General features: G+C 33.0%; 1 protein-coding gene across 4 annotated transcripts in view; it reads left to right on the forward strand.

Annotated features, from left to right (window-relative positions):
• Positions 1 to 22,291, forward strand: part of grh (grainy head) — a 475,110-nt gene that overhangs the window by 79,891 nt on the left and 372,928 nt on the right. For 2 of the 4 annotated variants that reach the window (XM_075311012.1, XM_075311014.1), the window contains exon 1: positions 7,503 to 8,709. The exons of 1 other annotated variant lie outside the window; for it this stretch is intronic. The gene's annotated coding sequence lies outside the window, so the exon portion shown is untranslated. Of the gene's footprint in view, positions 1 to 7,497; positions 8,710 to 22,291 lie in introns of those variants that run through there. One more of the 4 variants, XM_075311016.1, reaches the window with a different exon arrangement.

Below are 22,291 nucleotides of genomic sequence, written 5' to 3' on the forward strand. Positions count from 1 at the left end.
CATCCTTAGCCTTGAAACCCATGTTTAGGTTTTGTGTTGAGCTCTTTTCTCAGTTGTCATTTATATCATCTGAAATTGTCCTTTTTTGTGAACATTAAAATACTGCATAATGGTTCTAATTTCTAATGATTTCTAAACATTTTACAAAAAAAAACAAAACGTAGTTTGTGTCCCTTTTCGGGGCTATCAATGAATAAGATCTTTATTAAGGCTATAAAATATTTAAGTTTTCATTGAAGCAAGTGTCATTTATGACGGGGTATAATACGAATCATGAGAAGATATTCTGTGTGTGTGTTCCCCACATACACTCCACTATACGAAAACAATAATTATTTACATTCCACCTTTCTCTAATCTGCTATTTCATTAGTGTGTAATGAGTGACCTTTGTAGAGGTTATAAATTGACTTCTTAAAATATCACTAACCCTAGTGAAGATATTTTTTCTTTTGTTCTAAAATATCTTGCCACTAAAACGAATCCATTACCTGCTTCTCCCAAATGTATTCTCCTGAGTTTTTATTTAGTAGAATCAATTCGAAAGTATAGCTAAATTCAAATGAAAAAAAGAATCAATACGGAAACAGAAAAAACAGTAACCAGGAAAAGTTTAAAGAGACCCGGCCAAAAACTGAAAAAGAACTATTTTCATGATTAAAGATTTTTCTAATAAGATATGAATAACTAACGGATGCCAGAATATAGGCATGGTCCATGTTGATCACTGCTGCATGTTCATGTAAATGATAGAACTGCCTGAAATATTGCAAAATGAATATTCAAATGCTTGAAATATTTTATAGTGGCATGATTATATTTCTTCCTTTTTCTGTTGTCGCTGTTGTTGTGTCCGTCTGTAAGAGTGTATGTACATATGTGCGCTATGGTTTGCATGTTTTATGGCTGCTGCAACAATTGGCAAAATTTATTTATCTTAGAATTGATGGAGGGGCTTTCTCGAATAAAAAAAAATTTTGGCTAAAGAAAAGAACGAGGACAGCCAGTCAGGAAGAGAAAATAAGTATCTCTCACAAAAAGTGGCTATAAAACCACTATGAAAATGTTGAACTTGGCCAAAAAGTCAAAGCCAAAAAAAAAAAACAAAACAAAAAAAAAAGAGGATGCTCGTTGGATTGTGCCTGAGGATTGTGGCGGCTGTATTTGCCCAGTGCAACGTCTAGCGATGTGGTGGCTGGTGATTTTGGTTTGATGATGACGACGATCATGATGGTGGTGTTGGTGGCTTTCCAAGCTGCCTCCTAATATTGCCATGACATTAGTCCTCCTCGTATATTTACTGCATGTTGAACGCTCGCTGTTTGTCAAAAAGGCAATGGTATTGAATTTATGCACACCATGCCAAAGACACCGCTAACTGGAGTGGAGTATAAACTTCAAATGGGATGCTGTTGAAAGGCACAACAACGAACACAACAACAACCACAGCATTAACACCATACAACAAGAAGTTGAAAAAGAGTGCAATACACCACAAATACTCCAAGCATGCATGGATTCTTTGACTTACATGGCATTGCGTGCAAGTTTGTTGCTTAAGTCTTTCGTTTAAACTACAGCTACAACACCACTCTGGCAAAGCTCTCACCTCTCTATGGCAAATGTTTGACAGCTAAACAAAGGCTTCAACGACTGTTGAGGCTCCCTATTGTATTTGTGCAAAATTTTTCTAATCAAGCGGAAAAACTTTTAGCAACTTCTCGTCACCGTTGCGTGTAGAGGAGTAGTAGCTGAGGCTGGCTGGTTGGTGTGAAACTGTTAGTCGAACGAAGGTATGCTACGAAATATGGGTAGTAATGATCACAACGTAATAATAAATAGAGAAACATAGAAAATTGAAAGGCAAAAGAAAAAACAAAACGAACGAACAAAAAAAAAAAAATACAAAGCTGAGCTCTAAGTGTAGTACCCCATCACTACCACAAAGATTTGTACTTTTCGAGAAAAAAAACACACACACACACAATTTTTATGGTAACATTTTTAAACTGCATGCAGTCCCAAAAGGCTCAGCAGGGTGATTGTATATCAAGACTTACGACTAATACTGACTATCTTTTCTTTAGTGCTGGCAGCAGAGCTCTACTCAATTTGGCTGTGATCTCTGTTAAGCTGAGCAGAACAGATATGAAATGTATTTACTTTTTTTGTTGTTATTGTTTTTGCTATTAGTATTTGCCGTCTGTGATCTTACGGTCATCTATGTAGGTGTGAGTTTTTTGTTTAACTAACGGCGACTGAGTGTAGTTCATATACCGTGGCTCAAAGGCAATGAGTTTCGAAAATATTTCATTTAAATTTAAAATAAATTGAATTTTAATTTTATAATTAAATAAAAACAATATAATTAAATATAATTTTTTTTCAGCGTGAAATGTGATCACACTGGAAAACAACGTAGAGTTTTAATTTTATGATACAAACAAGTTAATATTTTTAGTTAAATTAAGACAAATTTATATTATAAAAAATTGTTCTAATAATTATTTGGAATAAAAAAATAGGATTAAAAACTAGAAGAATTCTACTCAAAGTATTAGACACTAATAGAAAAAATTTCGTTATATTAACGAAATGTGTCGTTAAAAGCCAGCCAATGAAACAAATTCGTTACTACAACGAAATTTTTCGTTATTATAACGAATTTTCTGTTAATCAATGTAACGTTTCGTGCTATTAACGAATATTTTCATTGTATTAATGAAACTGTTTCGTTATATCAATAAAAAAAATTCGTTGACTGAATTTTAATGAAATTTTCTTTGTGTATATGCTTTAGTCTTTTACTTAAGAATTTGTTGATGAGCCACTGTAACCGTATGAGTTGTGTGCGATTGCATCTATCGTCTGGTTGATGTTCTGTCGGTCAGTCATTTAGTCGGCAGTTATATGGTTGGTGTAACGTAACGTTTGGGGTTTTTGTTTGTTTCATTTTCTCATAGCTATGGCCGTCATCGTCATTGTCGTTGACGTGATTCTTATTGTTGGAGTTTGAATGTATGAGTGAACTGTGCTCTTAGCCATGTATATTTGGTATGCCGAGACTGTTGTTAGTAAACTCAAGAGTTCGTAATATATTTTATTTACGTATGTTTATGCACACTGAACTGAGTATCCTATACTTAAGATTGGGATTGTGTGTGTGTGTGTTTAGGTGTGTATGTATGCATGTAAGCCTTTTTTTACTGCTGCTTGATTGGTATTGTGTGTGCTTACACAAATACATGGCAAAAGCAAACAAAATTATACACGGATATTGTCTGCCTGTGTTCTTGTCGTTTGTGTACACAGTCGCACAAGCATACAATCAATCGTTGACGTAAAACTAACAAAATGCCCCTCTGCGACTGTGGCAGCAGCAGTAACAGCTTCTCATGAAATATCATGGATATTTGTGTTAACAACACTCTATAGACGTTACCCTTTTACTTGGATTTGCCAGTGGCTAGAGTGTAGAGAAGGGTAGAGACAAAACCAAATTGGAATAAGTGTAGCCGTATATGCGATGATAAAAACCAGAGACGTTGAAAGTAAACTATCGACTGTTTGGTAGCGATTGGAATCACAATGAATAGTTTAGGTTGTGCTAGGTATAGGTAGCAACCCGTTATTTTAGGCTCACGTAGCCAATTCAGTTCATTGTGATACCACAGTGGTGCACTTCTCTTCTATCATTGAGTGCTGTACGATTTTATATTTAGCTCAATGACAAGGGATTTCCTTTTTATAGCTCACCTAGAGAAGCTTTGAAACACTCAAAAGTGAGAGGGGATAATCCATCGCTCAAAAACTTTATGGCGACAACTTTTGACAGAAAATGGCAGTGAACCCAGGACCCTTTGTATGCATAACCATTGCACCATGTTGGCTACCAATCACAATAGATAACTCGACTTTCGCCATTTCCAATTTTACAAAACGAAAATCGATTTTCGACATTTGAAATTTTGGAAACCACGATATTTTGCATAAACGACTTTTAGATGGATTATGAGCTACGGACTCTGAGCCCTATTTTTTACATTTTGGTCTAAAGTTCTCGTTTAATTTGTATGGAAAAAATGCAATGGTTTGCTGTTTCTAGTATTTGTTTTTACTTTTAAATTTAAACAATTTATGAAATGATGTCCCTGAAAATTGCTTTCACAGAAAAAAATTCCAATTAAAAATTTAATTGAAATTTAAAAAATGTTAAATCAAGATTTAATTGAATCATCTAATTTACGAATGAAAGAAAAAATCAATCACAAAAATTTGTTTTATCAATTAATTTTTTAATTGGATGATTTCAGTTTTTAATTTTGGTGGGTTAATTATACTATCGTTTCTGTAATTGAAGAAATTTCGATTAAAATTTAATTGAATCAATTAAACTCGTGATTGAAACCAAAAACTATTTTTTCTGTGTTGAATTTATTTTTGGTTTTCACAAAAAGTGTTTTCTTAGAATATTTAGTCTATTGTAATACCACACAGAAAAAAAAAATCACGAAAAATTTTCCCATTAAAGTCTTGATTGAGTTTTAAAAAATTCAATTAAAAATTCATTTGATTCAGCAAATTTTTTAACTGAAACAAAAATCAATAATAGTATCAATTAATTTTTTAATTGCCTTTCACTTTTTAATTGATACTATCATTTCTGTGATTGAATACATTTGAATTAAAAAATTAACTGGATCATACCATTACAATCTGTAGTACCCACATCGTCAGAAACTTAGGATCAAATATATTTTCCGGGAGTAGCTATAAAGGATGTGTAATTTTTTATGATTTATTTATTTAACTTCCTAGCATTCTTTAAATTTCCAAGCATAGTTAAGTGAAGTTTGTTTCTTAAGTCTTTTGTGTTTACTTCTTTAAGTCTACGCTAATGTGGTACTAAGAATCAGCGATGTAAAAGTTGGTACAATTGTATTAAATTTTCTACATATCGCTTCCCAAAAGTACAATTGTAAAATACTACAATGACCTGTTTGGCACAATTTTATATAGTCAGTTCGTCTTCAAAATGCTCTAGTAGTCCGAGCGGATTCGGTGTGTAGGGCACCAATCGACAAAAATATCTGATATCCACCATCTGAATAAAATACAACAAATCGGAAGATTAAATTTAAAATACATAATAAAAATATTCAATGTATCAAAAAAAACGACTCCACAAAGACCCTTTCTTATATCCTGAAATGAATTTAAAGGAAAATATATTTAGGATTTTATGAAGTATTTCCATTGAACTTTAGTCTTGATAATAAAGTCATCATGGTCAATTCCTGAGTGAAAAATTGTTTTCTCTCAATTAATAAGACGAATATTTCCAATATTAAATGCCTTGTTACCAAATTTTGTCCCAAAGTTGCAATGACTATGACTAAATATATTTGTTAAATATAAATTTTAAAATTTTGACTCGTTATGACGAAAGAATGAATTTACTCATTTTCCACGAATATCGAGGGACAGTTGGAACTTCTCTCATTTCAAGTCATTTTATGGCCAAATCTTAACCTTGATTTGTGAAGTTCTCCAACTTGAATACTAAAAAATATTGGCATTAAGTATTAATAAGGATAATTCTACGACTGGTTTTTGGTTTCTGCTAGTTTCCTTTCCTTTTAAAAGTTAATTGATAAATATTATTTTTTCGATTACTGTATTCCAATCTATTATTTTTGAAATTTGATACAATTTGAACCCAAAAAGTACACTGTTATATTCTCGTTGGTACAATTTGAAAAGTAGAGTTTTCATCCCTGCTAAGAATAATGAATTCATCTCTCTAACTCTCTCTTTCTCTCTCTACTTCTGTGTTATGATAATAAATAAGTTTGACGCTTAAGTCTTTAGAATTTTTAGCTGATGAATTTCTCACCATTATTATTTAGTATTTAATATTTTTCTTTTCTTTTTTGTATTATTATTCTTCATTTGAAATACAACGAAATTCATAAAAAGATGAAATTTCAGTTTTAGGATGTGAATTCTAATTAAAACAATTTAAACTTACACGTACAAAATTACAAAATAAATCAATAGATTTTTTCTTTTAAAAAATGAATTTGCTAATTTATATGCAAACAACTTCTGGACATTATATTTGAATTATGTTTTTAATTTAAAAAATGGTAAAACTTGCTGTTGGAATTATTGTTTTTTATTACAAACAAAATACGCCGAAAAAAATTGCCGTAGTTAAACTAACGCTAAATGTAACTTATTTTTATTGAATAAAAATTATTTGCTTGAAGCTAAATTCTATTATTTTTTCTTTCGAAATTTTCCACTGTCCTATTAAATTTTCCTTTTTTATAAGTATTTCTCAAATATTTTGTAAACTAAACGTGGGTATAAAATTCAATGACCGTACACATAAGTTAAAGCAGAAGAAAATTTTCGTACAATTCTCAAAAATAGTAAGAATAAATGGTTTTTGTCTTAAGTCTTTTGTTTTCGAATATTCTATTAATCATAGATTCGTATGATTCACACTTTCATCATCTAAGTATCATATGCATTTAATATTTGGTTCGAACCCCCTCTTACAAACTCTCTTAAATAGATATTTAACGCCACTGCCTTTTGACTCTTTGACTTCTTGAGTTTTTCATCTCTGCTTAAGCCATTGCATTCGTACACAATGCCATGGACTATAACAAGTCTCTTTATACCTCATGTCCCTCCTTAATCGTAATAATATCTGACATTTTTCTTCTGCTTCTTCCTCTTCTGTTGTTGTTACCTTCTTTGTGTTTTTCTTGTGGTACGTTTTCTTATTCAATTGTCTCTGTGTGGTAACAAATTTAGCTCTCCACATCTACTTAACAGGCAATTGGATTTTTGGGAGCGTGTGGTGCTATAGTCGAGACGATACCATTTGACTTTTTGCTTAAGCCAGAAACTAAAAAAAACAGTGTTATTCCTCAATGTTATTGTTGTTGGTGGCCAGTGAGTCCCGCATTTTTTCCTGGCTTAAACGAAACTGTCAATAAGACATACAAAAGTCAGAAGAGGGAAATAAAATACGGAGAGTCAGAGAGAGAGAATGGGTACCTGTGTTATTACCAAGGTAGAGAAGCAACAAGCAATAAAGACCTAAATACCAATACATACAGGTAGAGAGGGTATAACACGTATAAGGCAACAGGTGTGATTGTATTCGTGGATACAAAAGATGAAACCATAAAAAGCCATAAAGAGAGATACTAAAGCAACACCACCATTGCTATGGCATGAAAGAGTATACAGATCTCGCTCAAAGCCTTTAGATGAGAAGGCACCTGTATGAGAAAAACACCTGAGAAGAGAGAGAGTATGTACGTTATACACATACTCTCTGTTAGCATGATAATCGAGAGACAAGACAATTTTTACGCTCTGGTGAGAGTTTAATGCTGCTGCTTAAGTAAATTTTGTAGGTATCTACGATGACAAAGACGGCTCTACACGTTCCTTAACATCGACGTTCACCATCTACAACGAGTTTTTCATACCTTCGGCGCAAACAACATTATATTCCCCCTCTCGTAACATTAGAAATTTCTCGTTTCCCAAAACCGCGATGAAAATTTCCGAATAAAGTCGAATTTGTTGCTAAATTGGCAAAGCAATGTCATTGTCCAGTGAAATTAATAAAAAGTTTTTGTGAAAATCTTACAAGAAGAGTGCTAAAATTCAATAAAGAAAATAACAAAAATGATGCTGTAATTGTGTGGAATCAAACTGGGGAAAAAAATAAAAGCAAAGCAGAAAATAAAACACAACAAAAATACAACAACAACAAACCACAGAGAGAAGCGTTGTTGGTATTGCTGTTGTTGTTGCTGCTTGGTATGTGTTCTAAACTAAATAAAAAAAAACAACGCAAAAAGTGCCTATAATGACAAAAATTATTAAATAAATTATTAACAACAACGACCGAAAATACAGCCGTAACTTAAATTTCGCAAAAGGCCTTTGTCCATGAGGAAATATCTCCAAAAAAATTCCAATCTATCTAACAAAAAATTGTGAATGCAAAAAAAAATCTCCAGTGTAAAAGGCTTGTGTTGAAAAAGCCAATCTCTTCGTCGTCATAGTTTACAACCACTACGAGGAGTTAGCAACGTTTGTACGTAAGAAAAACGAAATTCCAACGGTGCAATCGTTTGAGAGCTATCGCGGCCCAAAACAATTCGTTTAAGCGTCACAGACCTCACTACGTGCGGGCCAAGACCATTGATTTCGTCAAAAGACAAAATTTTGCAGTTTTAAACAATATCTTCATAGTGAATTTAAGAAAAAAGTGATTGAAAAATATTTGAAAAAAAAAGAAAATAAATTAGTTTGCCATATTCCACAACCTTAAGTTGAAAGAAACAAGAATATATTCAAAAGTGCCTTTTTTAAAAATCCTTTCTTCTTCTTCTTCTTGCAACAACCCCACGTGATATAGTTTTTCTAAATAATTGTTATGTTTATTAAGAAAAAGTGCAACAAAAAGTATTTGATATAGTGCAAGTATTGAGGTAATTCCACCAAATAAATCTACAGCCAGCAAATCAATCATCAAAACATTCATTGTTTCCCCCCTCACTGCACCCACTGCTTAACCATTATCAACGGCATAGATGAAAACCACCAATCATCCAACTACCATTAACGTCATCGTCGCCACCTTTAATTTTGTTATGGTTTCATTAAACTTACGTAAGTTTTCCACTAAATTTTATTATTATTTCTTTTTTTGTTTTTATTTATTTTTTTTTCGAAAAGAAATGTTTAATAAATATTATCTCTTTAATATACAGTTTTGCAAATTTGTTTTCGCAAATTCATTTGAAAGGGGGTGTTATTTGATTAATTTTTTTTCATATATTTTAAAGTTGTTGTTTTTGTTGTATAGCCTGTCCTAAAATGCGCGCTCTTTTTTTGTGTTGTTGATGTATAAAAACAAAATCACAAAACAAAATTCATTAAAAACAAACTTAAAACAAGACTGCCTGATATTATTGTCGTTGTTGTTACCTGGCTTGATTTGCTGTTTTCTGTCTTCCTCGTTTTTTGCTTGAACAAAAAACAAGCTTTAAACAACAACATCATGTTAATGTTGATTTTTATATACTACCCAGCTAACCACCAGCTCCATCGTGTATTGGGGCCCCTTTCTCTTCTGTGGCGCATGGTGGTTTAAGCCACTTTTGTTTGCTTCTTCTCTGACCATTCCTATTTGATTGCTCTTCTGCTGTTGTTGCTACTACTATAGATAGTGCGTTTGCTTCTTCTTCTTCTTCGTTTTGTGCGTCTCTTACTTCTTCCAATATATGATCTTTTTGATGGAGCCGGAACTGTTTTTGTTGTTATTGTTTGAAAGTAATATATCTGTTGGGTTTTTTTCTACCATTTTTTTACCTCTTGCTTGGTATTATAAAAAATATACCATCAGTTTAACCCTTTAAAAACCTCTCAACTTTTCAAGTTTGTTTTCCAAGTCTTTTAATGCGTAATACGATTATGCTATGTGTTTGCTTCTTAAGTCTTTTGTGCATTTAAGATACTCTGAGAGTACATATCAGTCTGTCTCTCTTTCTTTGTTATGATAACAAACAAGTTCGGTTCTTAAGTCATTGGATTTTACCGATGTTTATTTGCTCTCCATGAGAGGAATACATTAATGTTAGATGGAAAGTACTATGATATGAGTCCATCGCAAAAAGAACTGTAACCCCCACTAAGAGTGTCCTGAGATTGGAAGCAGGTCCGTCAACTAGGTTTGCCGATAACTCTCGATTGAAATTAACCTATTGGATACAAATTCAGTATTCAATATGAATCCTGTGCAAAGATCAAAATTTATATTTGTTTTTTTTTTTTTTTTTTTTTTTTTTTATACAATATCATTATTTGTCTGAAGTATCGTAATAAATTAGCCACTTTTGGGAATATTTCACTCTCACTTTCCATTTATCGTGTTATTTTGTTTTTTAGGCCTTTCATTTTACCTAAAAAGTTCTTGTAGAGTAATTATACTCTTCATCATTATTTGTGCAGGGAGTATTAATTTGATCCACAAGAAAATAGAAGAAAATTTCCACTAGAAACATAAATTCGGATCTCAAGTTGTATACTGATCGTACGATAGAGGGCACAATAATTATTCGATTTTCATAATGTTTTGCATATCATTCTCATGTATGAACAAACCTGATTGTCACAAATATTGTCGTCTTAAATTTATTTATATCTCTTTTAAATTTTTTAAGAAAAAAAAACTAAAATATATATAAAATATAAAAAATAGATACTCTCTTTAACAGGTTGGCTGATAAGTCCCCGGTCTGACACATAGATGGCGTCGCTAGTATTAAATTCATATTATTTTTATATAGTACCAACCTTCAAATGATTCGTGTCAAAATTTGACGTCTGTAAGTCAATTAGTTTGTGATATAGAGCGTCTATTGTGAAGCAACTTTTGTTATTGTGAAAAAAAAAGGAATTTCGTGTTTTGATAAAATACTGTTTTCTGAAGGGAAAAAATACGGTGGAAGCAAAAACTTGGCTTGATAATGAGTTTCCGGACTCTGCCCCCAGGGAAATCAACAATAATTGATTGGTATCCAAAATTCAAGCGTGGTGAAATGAGCACGGAGGACGGTGAACGCAGTGGACGCCCGAAAGAGGTGGTTACCGACGAAAACATCAAAAAAAAAAAAATCCACAAAATGATTTTGAATGACCGTAAAATGAAGTTGATCGAGATAGCAGAGGCCTTAAAGGAATCAAAGGAACCTGTTGGTCATATCATTCATCAATATTTGGATATGCGGAAAGCTCTGTGCAAAATGGGTGCCGCGCGAGCTCACATTTGACCAAAAACAACAACGTGTTGATGATTTTGAGTGGTGTTTGCAGCTGTTAACTCGTAATACACCTGAGTTTTTCCGTCGATATGTGACAATGGATGAAACATGGCTCCATCACTACACTCCTGAGTCCAATCGACAGTCGGCTGAGTGGACAGCGACCAGTGAACCGTCTCCGAAGCGTGGAAAGACTCAAAAGTCCTCTGGCAAAGTAACGGCCTCTGTTTTTTGGGATGCGGAATAATGGAATAATTTTTATCGATTATCTTGAGAAGGGAAAAACCATCAACAATGACTATTATATGGCGTTATTGGAGCATTTGAAGGTCGAAATGGCGGCAAAACGGCCCAATATGAAGAAGAAAAAAGTGTTGTTCCACCAAGACACGCACCGTGCCACAAGTCATTGAGAACGATGGCAAAAACTCATGAATTGGGCTTCGAATTGCTTCCCCACCCACCGTATTCTCCAGATCTGGCCCCCAGATCTTGTTCTCAGACCTCAAAAGGATGCTCGCAGGAAAAAAATTTGGCTGCAATGAAGAGGTGATTGCCGAAACTGAGGCCTATTATGAGGCAAAACCGAAGGAGTACTTCCAAAATGGTATTAAAAAAATTGGAAGGTCGTTATAATCGTTGTATCGCTCTTGAAGGGAACTATGTTGAATAATAAAAACGAATTTTGACAAAAAAATTTGCTTTTATTTGTTAGACCGGGGACTTATCAGCCAACCTGTTACTCATCGTTCACCCGAGAAACTCGTCAATTGTTCTTTGGCAATTTTAGTAAGTGGTAAATTTTTATACAAAATCGAAGAGGAGACGCAATTTACCAATATTAAGGACAAATTTCTTTAAAATAGTAAAATTAAAAGAAAGTTTAAAATCTTTGCTACAATTTTTTTTCATTAAATTTAGGACAAGAAATTTCCGTCCATCCGTTAAAATCGTATTTTTTTGAACTAAGAAAATTTTCTCTCGTAAATAAAAACATTTTTGATTTTAAGATATCGTCTTTAAATTAACATATACACAGAAAGAAGAGTTTTCTTTTCTGAGGAACGAAATTTTAGACAAATGAAGATTTCTTTTGACGCTAAACACTTTTCGTTAGAAGCAAATAAAAGAGATTAGAGACCAATGTTTCAACGTTTGTCATGAATTCGGTTGAATCATGCACACAAATTTGCCAAAGTTGTGGAGGCATGCGCCTACCTTGAGGATCCACTTGTTTTTCAAAAAGACGGCAAACCCAAGCATACTTGCAAAATAGTAAGGAAATGGTTGTAGGAACACAGTTCTCAAATGCTCAAAACGCTATCACAAAGCCCCGATTTCAATCCAATTGAGAATTGATGGTCTCTGGTTAAAAGGTGGTTGAGATTATACCAAAGAGCACCAAATAATAGGAATGAGATCTAGAACCAAGTTCAGGGCAATTAGTCGGATATTCCAGTATGTCATGACGCGTTGAAACCACAATTAGAAATAAAGGACTATGGGCTAAATAGTAAGACATTGGATTTTAATGTATTATGTACAGCGTTGCCAGAATTGTTTCACCAAAAACCGCTAGATTTGCCCAAAAAAAAAGCTAAAAAAAGCTAAAAATGCTAAAAAATAGCTAGAAAAAAAGCTAAATTTTTTTGTACCAAAAGTCACATTTTTGATTGAAATTTAACAAACTTAAAGGCTTTATTTCACTTACAATGCATATTATTTTCATTTTAATTCCACTTCTGTGAGACTGTAACAATATCTAAGGCATATTAGCTCTGTTTCCGTATTCGATACATTTTGATTACTATCACAAATTTTTTACTGGAAGTCCTTCGTTTTGTGGGAGCTACCTTCCCAACACCTCTATTTTATTTACTTGTTATTTTAAAATATTAAATGATTTAAGCATGCTTTGGATTTGGTAAAAAAATGATTTGTCATTTTTTTAAATAAAATTTTAGTTTGGATTTGAAATTGTGAAAAATTCGAAATACATTACTTTTATTTAAATTGTAGAAAATAGTTATAGTTTACATTTCCCAGTAAAAACATTTTCCTTTTCTTCATGAGCTATCAAAGTGCTTTAAAAACGTGCTAACGCCAACTTAAATTTCCAAATTCAGACTCGACTTCAAGTAGAAATTATTGTATATATACGTTTTTGAAATAAAGTGTTGAAAAACATCTTCTATTTTTGAACGCTATTTTGGTTTGTGGTTAAGATGCAAAAACTCCTCACTTTTAAAGACTATTTCATTAATTCTTCCTTCTTTCATGAAAACATACCCATTTTTAAGTTGAATCACTTAATAATAAGGACAAAACGACTTTATCGTCTTTTGGACAAGGAAAACAGTTTATATAAAAGAAATTCACAAATGCTATTATAACCAAAATTCGCGTTCGTATTTTAAGGAGACGACAATATTTTTTCAGTGCACAAAGCTATTCACATCTACTATTTTAATTTAGTAATATCGTAATAACTTTAGAATATTATAATAACATAAAAAGGATAAACGAGTCAAATGATAATGTTCCCAATAATTTACTGACAGTTTATCTAACAAATTTGCATGGTAATAGTAGATTTAAAGTTTACGATAACTTTTATGTATATAATGAAAAAACTTTACAACAAGGTGTATTTGCTACAAAAATGCCTGCATAATGGATGGACTCATTATTAATGTTTCAACTGAGCTTTGAAATATGTGGAAACCCTTATACTTGCAGCAAGGCTTAGATAAAAACGCCGATTTATCCATATTTCAATAGAAACATGTCGAAAATAAAAAAGCCAAAAATAGCTAAAAGGGTCATGAAAAAAAGCCAGAAAAAAAGCTAAAAGCTAAATGCATTTTTTTCCCGCTAAACGTCTTCAAAAAAAGCCAAATCTAGCGGGAAAAAAGCTAAATTGGCAACGCTGATTATGTATAAAGTGAAAAACTGTATTCATATTTACTTTTATTTTATTTTAATAAATGCATTAGTGTATAATTTATGTACATGTACAGTTTGGTTTATAAGGCAATTGGACTCAATAGACGGTTTTTATTAAGCAAATAAAGCATACCCCTAAGTGGTCAACATGTAATCGGTTTTGCTCCCCACTGTATATGGAACCCATGAGCTTCAAATATAGGCTAAGACTTTTTAAGAATTTTGCATCTTTGGTTTAAAATTTTTTGTTTGTACGTGGGTTGCTTTATTAACGTATCTTAAAAAAAAGAATAAAAATTCGATAACTGAGTTATCTATCCTAATTTTAATGTCATTGATTCTAGATAGGCCCCTAAAATATGTCAGATAGGCCCCTAAAATATGTCATTATTTCGAAGGAGCCGCATTTTTGGAATCAATACCAAAATCCTTAAAGGATGGTCAAATTGTTTGTATGCAAGTAAACTTTTTTTGAGCGCATATATTAGAGAATGTGACACGGAAGTTTCAAATAAACCGGGAAACCATCCCCGTCTACAAAGTTTTGAAAAAAAGTCTGTCAGGGAAGAGATAACTCTCTGCGCCGAGATATCGAAGAATCCCGCATAATCGCCCCCCCCCCCCCCTACGCCACCACTTAAGTCACAGAATTTATATTTTTTACCTATACTTTAAAATGGTCGAAAGGTTACTCCCACAGTGCAATTGTCAATGTAGAATCTGATTCTCAAATTAGGGCACTCCGGATGATTCCCTCCCCGTCTAGATATCGAAAAATCAACGACCTTGTTTTTACTGCCCTAGGTTACCTCTTAGTTTCAAATAAATCTAAGGAGTTCAACTTTTTAACTGTACTTTACGAAAAAGTGGGGAAAGGGATTCCTCTTACACACTGAAAAAAGTACACTGTTTTATAGGAAGAATGAACTACCTCGCACGAAAATTGAACTAAATTTTACTCCAAATTTTGAGATTTCCACAAAGCGTAATTAAAACCGGGAAAATTTATTGCACTGTTGTACTTTTTAACTGCAGTTCACGAAATTACATCCTCTCATAGAAGAAAACAGTAAATAAGAAAATCATTGACGCCAAATCATGACCATTTTAACCATACAGTAGTTCATTCTTACTATTTTTGGGAATCGTACGAAAATCTTCTTTTGCTTTAGCTCATATTGAACTTATGTGTACGGTCATTGAACATTCTACTCACGTTTATTTCATAAAATTTTTGAGACATACTTAAAAAAAGTAAGATTTCATTAAGCTATGGAAAATTTCGAAAAAAAAATAATAAAATTTAACTACTAGCAAATAATGTTTTTTCCATTAGAAATAAGTTAAATTTAGTGTTAGTTTAACTTCGGAAATTTTTTTCTGTGCAGTCAAAATATTCGCCATTAGGTAAATCTACCTTCGGAAAACATAATGACTTTTTCTGATCCCATGGGGAAGCTTTTGTTCGTAACGAAAATTAGTTTCCGTTCTTTTATTTCGAAAGACAAGTCGGGCCATAGAAAAAAGTAGAAACATTAAAAAAAAAATGAATTTTCAGACCAAAAATTTAAATATACGAATTATCCAAAAAGTTCAGTAAAGCGATTCGTCCGTATTACTCTGTACTTTGTAGATGGTATGCGCATAGATGTAGATGGTATGCGCATAAATCGCAAATTATTGCCAATATAAATTACTCCGTCAAAAAATGTCAAACTACAGTTTCTTTCACTGTTTTAAATAAAAAACGTAATGATTTATGCAGCGTTCACCATAACGCCTCTATACTCGTATGTTGTGCCACAATCATTTAATGGGTTAATAGCTGTTTCTTTGCTTCTGCATACATGAGGATTGTGATCTTTGTTTAGCTTCAAGTTATTTATTAAACATTTTTCTTTGGTCTATGTTGGTATTTAGGTGTAGGGGGAGTATTTGTGCCATTTCTATGTGTCTATGGATGTTGTTGTAATTATTTATCTATTTTGCCATGTTCACAGTTGTTGCTATTTTCGATGATGATGATGATGTTGATGCTGCTGTTGGTGGTGGTGGTGGTGAAGTTCTCCTCACATCTTTTGATCTTTCTCCTTTGCCTTGGCTTTGGCCGTTGTTTTTTGATAATTTGGCGTTTTTTTCTGCATTCCATAGTGCCACAAAACTATTAGGTGAAAGAAGTCTTGAGAAAGTTGAGAAAGACAAAACCCAAAAAGTCAATTCATTCACCCTTCTCCCGCTCCTTGAAGGCCCCCCTCCCCAAAATTCCTTATGTTCAAATTACACACAAAAGTGTTAAAGTCTGCAAATAACAAAAACTTCATAAATTTCCATAAAAGTTAATTGAACATTGTAAAAAAAAAACCAGCATTAAATCCCCTCGATAGCCACATCTAAGTTTTGCTTGCATGGAAGCATTGAACGGCGGACAAGGGAAAATCTCCATGCAATGAATACTGTTTCTTTCTCCGGGTGTAGTGAATAAAACAAAGAGCTTGAACCGAGGAAACAAAAAATGTAAAACTAAGACTCCTGGTGAACTTTCGAAAGTTTGATTACACACAACCGTGTATAGCAATGGCAAGTACATACAATCAACCATACCCTGAACACACGTTCTGACATAGAGACAAATGGATGTATATGTGTATATGTTTTGGCTGAATTATAGGGTGCCGCAAGTTTGTTGCTTAAATCTTTTGATTTGTAAACACCTTCAATATTTTCGGTGTTTTATGGTGTATATTGCCTTGAGCACCCTGTATTGCATTGAATTGCATTGCCTGCTGTGTGGGTTTTATGTAAAGGCTAAATGCATTCATTCTTCTTGCATGGAATGGTCCACGAGACCATTATAAAACCAATGCTCGCACTTAGCAGAATACTGCAGCAGCCTCAGCAACAGTCACTGTTGCCTGCCACAACAGTCTCATTTTGACTTTTTTTTGCATAATTTCTTACTTTAGCAACAACATAAAGTATATGTTAAGGTTTTTTTGTCCGTTACTGTTGGTATGAAAGGTGATTACGTATGTATGAGTGCTTGAAAACTACTGAGGCCAAACTATATTGTGAACTGTGCACAATGGGATTTGAATAATTTGCTGATTAACTCACAAATTAAAATTGCATGCGATATAAAGGAATTGGTAATATTGTGGCTTATGATTGACAATATGTGAAACCAATCCAATGGGTGTGATACCAAAGTCTGAACCAATTTTAGCCAGAGGGGCTACAGCCCCTCTACACACAAAAAAAAATTTTTTTTTCTTATTCAATCACGAAATTAATTAATTTTTTAATTGAATTGTCTTCAATCACAGAAATGATAATATCAATTAAAAAATTAATTGAAGGACAATTAAAAAATTAATTGATACTATTAATTGTTGTGATTGATTTTTGTTTCAATTAAAAAATTTGTTTATTCAATTAAATTTTTAATTGAATATTTTTCAAATTCAATTAAAATTTTAATTGGAAAATTTTTCGTGAAATTTTTTTTCTGTGTAGCTGCAATAAGGTAACAATATACAATGGAAAATCTTAAATAGGTTTTCAAATTCTAAGGGTGGTGGGCTAAAATTTTTCTGGAGGGGGTTAAGTCCTCCCCCCAAAGCCCTTTCGACGCCTATGAACACTTACCAAGTGGACAATTGTGATGCCAGAAAATATAAGAAAACCAGGTTCTTCGAAATCGGCGAAATGAATCTGTGATTGTACGCTGTCAAAAAAACTGTGTAAAGAGATCGCGACTCGAAAACGCTTACCCTAGAGTATAAACTGGCATCAATTCACGAAGCAATCGACTTCTACATACTTCCAGCCTCAGCATATCCTACTTACAGCCTCGACACAGCGAACGAACTACTACCCATCCACTACTTTCACTGAAAAAACAGTGAAGTCACCAGGAAGAACATTTTTGGTTAATTTTAGAAAAGTTGGATTATTTCTAGAAAATTTTATCAAAATAGTATTACAAACGCTGACATCACGCTGATATCACAATTTAGTAAATCTTTATGCTTCATTTGCGTATAATTGTTTCCGCTTTTTAGTTCATGTAACTATACTGTGACGCAAAATTCAACTTTTCGATGAGAGAAGAAAAGTAATTTCTGGATTTAGCTTGATTGGTTGTCGTTCGTCTTTTATGAGCCTCTACAGTTTTGTCGCCAAATTCGATTTTGAGCACTTTTTGTTTTGTAATTTTCGTTCGCAAAATGCTTTGAATTCGTTTTTGATGTAGTTAAAAAAGATGTAGCTTTTGACTCGGCCAACAAAAATGCTGAATATATTAGAAAATGTTCATCTTCACATTCAAGAGCTGTAGTCGAAAAACGTAAAAAAATCGGTGGCAATTTTTCGACAGTGACAATTTTTCGCCATTTTTGCGATTTTGGGCATGAAGATGCAATCTTTCCAATCTACTAAAGGGTGGTTAAAATTTCCGAAGGGCCGATGTTGACTTTGAATAAAACACAAACTATTTAGGAAATTATTGCAATTTTATTTTATGATGATATATTGGTATTACTCAATTATGTATGGAACAAAATATCGGCAAAATGGGCGCCGCGAACTCGGTGGCACACCTTCATCCGATGGTCCAAATTTTCGATGACGCTGAGGCATAATGGAGGTTCTATGCCGTTAATGTGCCGAATTATCTCATCCCTTAGCTCTTGAATTGTTGCTGGCTTATCGACGTACACCTTTTCTTTCAAATAACCCCAAAGAAAAAAGTCCAACGGTGTCAAATCACATGATCTTGGCGGCCAATTGACATCGCCATTACGTGAGATAACACGGCCATTGAATTTGTTGCGCAAAAGAGCCATTGTTTCGTTAGCTGTGTGGCAAGTGGCACCGTCCTGCTGAAACCACATATCGTCCACATCCATATCTTCCAATTCGGGCCATAAAAAGTTCGTTATCATCTCACGATAGCGAACACCGTTCACAGTAACTGCCTGACCGGCCTCATTTTGGAAAAAATACGGCCCGATGATGCCGCCAGCCCATAAACCGCACCAAAGAGTCACTCTTTGTGGGTGCATTGGTTTTTCGACAATCACTCTTGGATTCTCATTCGCCCAAATACGGCAATTCTGTTTATTGAGGTGAAAATGTGCCTCATCACTGAAGATGATTTTCTTCGAAAATTGATCAGCCACTGTTGCCATTTCTTGGAACCATTTTGCCCATTCACGACGTCCATGGTTCAAATTGAGTGAGTCTGAAATAGAGAAATGTCAAATTAAATTCGGAAAAACTTGGGTGTGGTTCATATTCAACATCGGCCCTTACAATTTAACCAGCCTTTATATTCAGAATTTTTGTTGGCCGAGTCAAGAGCTACATATTTGCTATAAATCCAGAAATTACTTGTCTCTCATCGCGTACTTGTGGCTGGGATAAGTGATTTTTTGTTTTAATTTTTTGTGTTGAACTGAAAGCACAGTGCAACAGTGGACGCAAAAAATGATTTGAGTAATGGAAACTGTCTCCAAACAAATTCCAACTCGACTTCAATTAGAAATTATGATGTAAGTAATTACTATGTTGAAAGTAAAAATCGTCTTTAAAATAAAATGTTGAAGGGGACATGTCCTTTTTTTTGAATGCTTTCTTGCTCTGTAGTCAATATGCAAAAAGACAATAAATTTTAAGACAATTTCATTAATTTTGAAGAATTTTTCAGAATTATTAAAGCCGGTCAAGCCAAGTGTATTTAAAACCCCAGCAAAAAAAGCGTCGCCAAAAATGTGGTGAAAATGTTCTTTTTGGATCGGGAAGTGGTGCAAAATTGACGCAGAAGCGATGAATTGACATGGGCTTGTCATAGGACGGATGTCCACCATTTCAACAGCCGTTGCACTGAATATGTATCGCTTATTAAGGTGTGATGCAAATTTAGTGTTTTGTATGTGAATTCAGAAATTTTGTGATATTTTGACAAATAAATAATTTTTAAAATTTTGATTGATGATTTTTGATGCATTATAACGCTTGTCTGGAACGTTTGACATCAAATATTTTCAAAATTTCGAAATTTTTCTTCAAAGGATTTAGCATTTTTTTTCGGCTAAATTTAAATAATTTGTATCATTTTATTAATTTTTAATCTGTTTTTAACCCATTTAAACAATCAAAATTTAAATTTCCCATTAAAAATATGAAAAAAGCGGATTATAAAAAATTGACTCATATGAACTTCCTGTGCAGTTAAAATAAAGAACATCTTTGGAAGGACATTTTTGGAAGTGCTTTTAAAGTTGTGCCTTAAGAAGAACTTCCAAATTTTTTTGCTGGGAATTAGTCAAACAAAATTTTCTTTCATGTAAAGACACCCATTTTGAAGTCGAATCACTTAATGATAAGGACAAAATGACTTCATTGAAAAGTTGATCAACTTTTGGATAAGGAAAAAAAAACAATTGTATTAGAGAAATGCGTCTTCTTTGGTAAGCAAAAATCGCATCCGTAAGGACATGAAATCTTTGGCCTCCTGAAAATATTTTTTTTCAGTGTGAAATTGAAATAATTTTAGTGGTCTATATCCAATATTTAATGACAAATTGTCCTTAGGTTTATATAATTTTCTTTTAAGATACCTAATGCCTCAATGTTTCATTGAAAAAATTATCAATAAGAAAACTTTGTATGATAGAAATGCGTCTTCTAATGCTAAGAAACTCTCGCATTTGTATTTTAAAAAGTTGTATCATCGCTGGGTCGAGTGTATCCAGTTACAAGAAACTTTTTTTTGAAAATAGTCTCATTATTTGTTTAGTTTTTTTTTTAAGCTATGAGATTTGATTAAATAGAGTATAATGTCTTCCTTAAGTTAAGTCCTAAATATACCGCAGAAAGACCTCATGCACTGAAGGAATATGCACCGAAAAAAGTAAACTGTTTTATAGGAAGAATAAACTAACTCGTACGAAAATCGAACTAAATTTTACTCCACATTTTGAGATTTCCACAAAGCGTTGTTAAAACCAAGAAAATTTAATGCCCCGTTTTACTTTTTAACTGCAGTTCTCGAAATTACTCCCTCTCATAGAAGAAGAAATTAACTAAAATTAAAGAAGAAAATCATTGGCGCCAAATCATGACCATTTTAACCATACAGTAGTTCATTTTTACTATTTTTGGGAATCGTACGAGAATTTGCATTTGCTTTTTTGTAATATTGAACTTATCTGTACGGTGATTGAACGTTATACTCATGTTTAGTTCTTAAAATGTTTGAGACATACTTAAAAAACGAAATTTTCATTGGGCTGTGGAAAATTTTACAAAAAATAATAAAATTTAACTACAAACAAATAATTTTTTTGCAATAAAAATAAGTTTAATTTAGCGTTAGTTTAACTACGGAAATTTTTTTTTCTGTGTGTATTCTCATTTGGTACAAATTCTTCTTCTTTCACTAAAAATTTTGGCTTGAACTGAATCCTCATATAAGGATTTTTACTATTTTTAGGAATCGTACGAAAATTTTCATTTGCTTTAGTTCATATTGAACTTATGTGTACGGTCATTGAACTTTATACTCACGTTTAGTTCTTAAAATGTTTGAGACATACTTAAAAAACGAAATTTTCATTGGGCTGTGGAAAATTTTACAAAAAATAATAAAATTTAACTACAAACAAATAATTTTTTTGCAATAAAAATAAGTTTAATTTAGCGTTAGTTTAACTACGGAAATTTTATTTCTGTGTGTATTCTCATTTGGTACAAATTCTTCTTCTTTCACTAAAAATTTTGGCTTGAACTGAATCCTCATATAAGGATTTTATTTTTCCGTATCATGGGAGCCACCGTGGTACAATGGTCAGCATGTCCGCCTTTCATACACAACGTCGTGGGTTCGATTCCTGTTTCGACCGAACACCAAAAAGTTTTTCAGCGGTGGATTATCCCACCTCAGTAATGCTGATGACATTTCTGAGGGGTTCAAAGCTTCTCTAAGTGGTTTCACTGTAATCTGGAACGCCGTTCGGACTCGGCTATAAAAAGGAGGTCCCTTGTCATTGAGTTTAACATGGAATCGGGCAGCACTCAGTGATAAGAGAGAAGTTCACCAATGTGATATCACAATGGACTGAATAGTCTTAGTGAGCCTGATACATCAGGCTGCCATCTAACCTAACTTAACCTTTTCCGAATCCATTGTGATATCACCAATATGATATCACAATAGTCTAAGTGAGCCTGATACATCGGGCTGCCACCTAACCTAACCTAACCTTTTCCGAATCATGATGCGGATTATTTAATAAAAGGATAGTTTTACCAGAATCAGAATCGTAAATATCAGGCTATAGTTGATTTTTTGTGTTTAATCCAAGAATTAATTTAAATATCATATCTTTAAATAAAAAATTTTTACATTAAGGAAAAATAAACTTGATTCTAAGGATGAGTTAATTACCATTAAATTAAACGAAAATTTCCTTGAAACCAAT

Source organism: Haematobia irritans, chromosome 5 (genome assembly GCF_050003625.1).
Source record: "Haematobia irritans isolate KBUSLIRL chromosome 5, ASM5000362v1, whole genome shotgun sequence".
NCBI lineage: Eukaryota > Metazoa > Arthropoda > Insecta > Diptera > Muscidae > Haematobia > Haematobia irritans.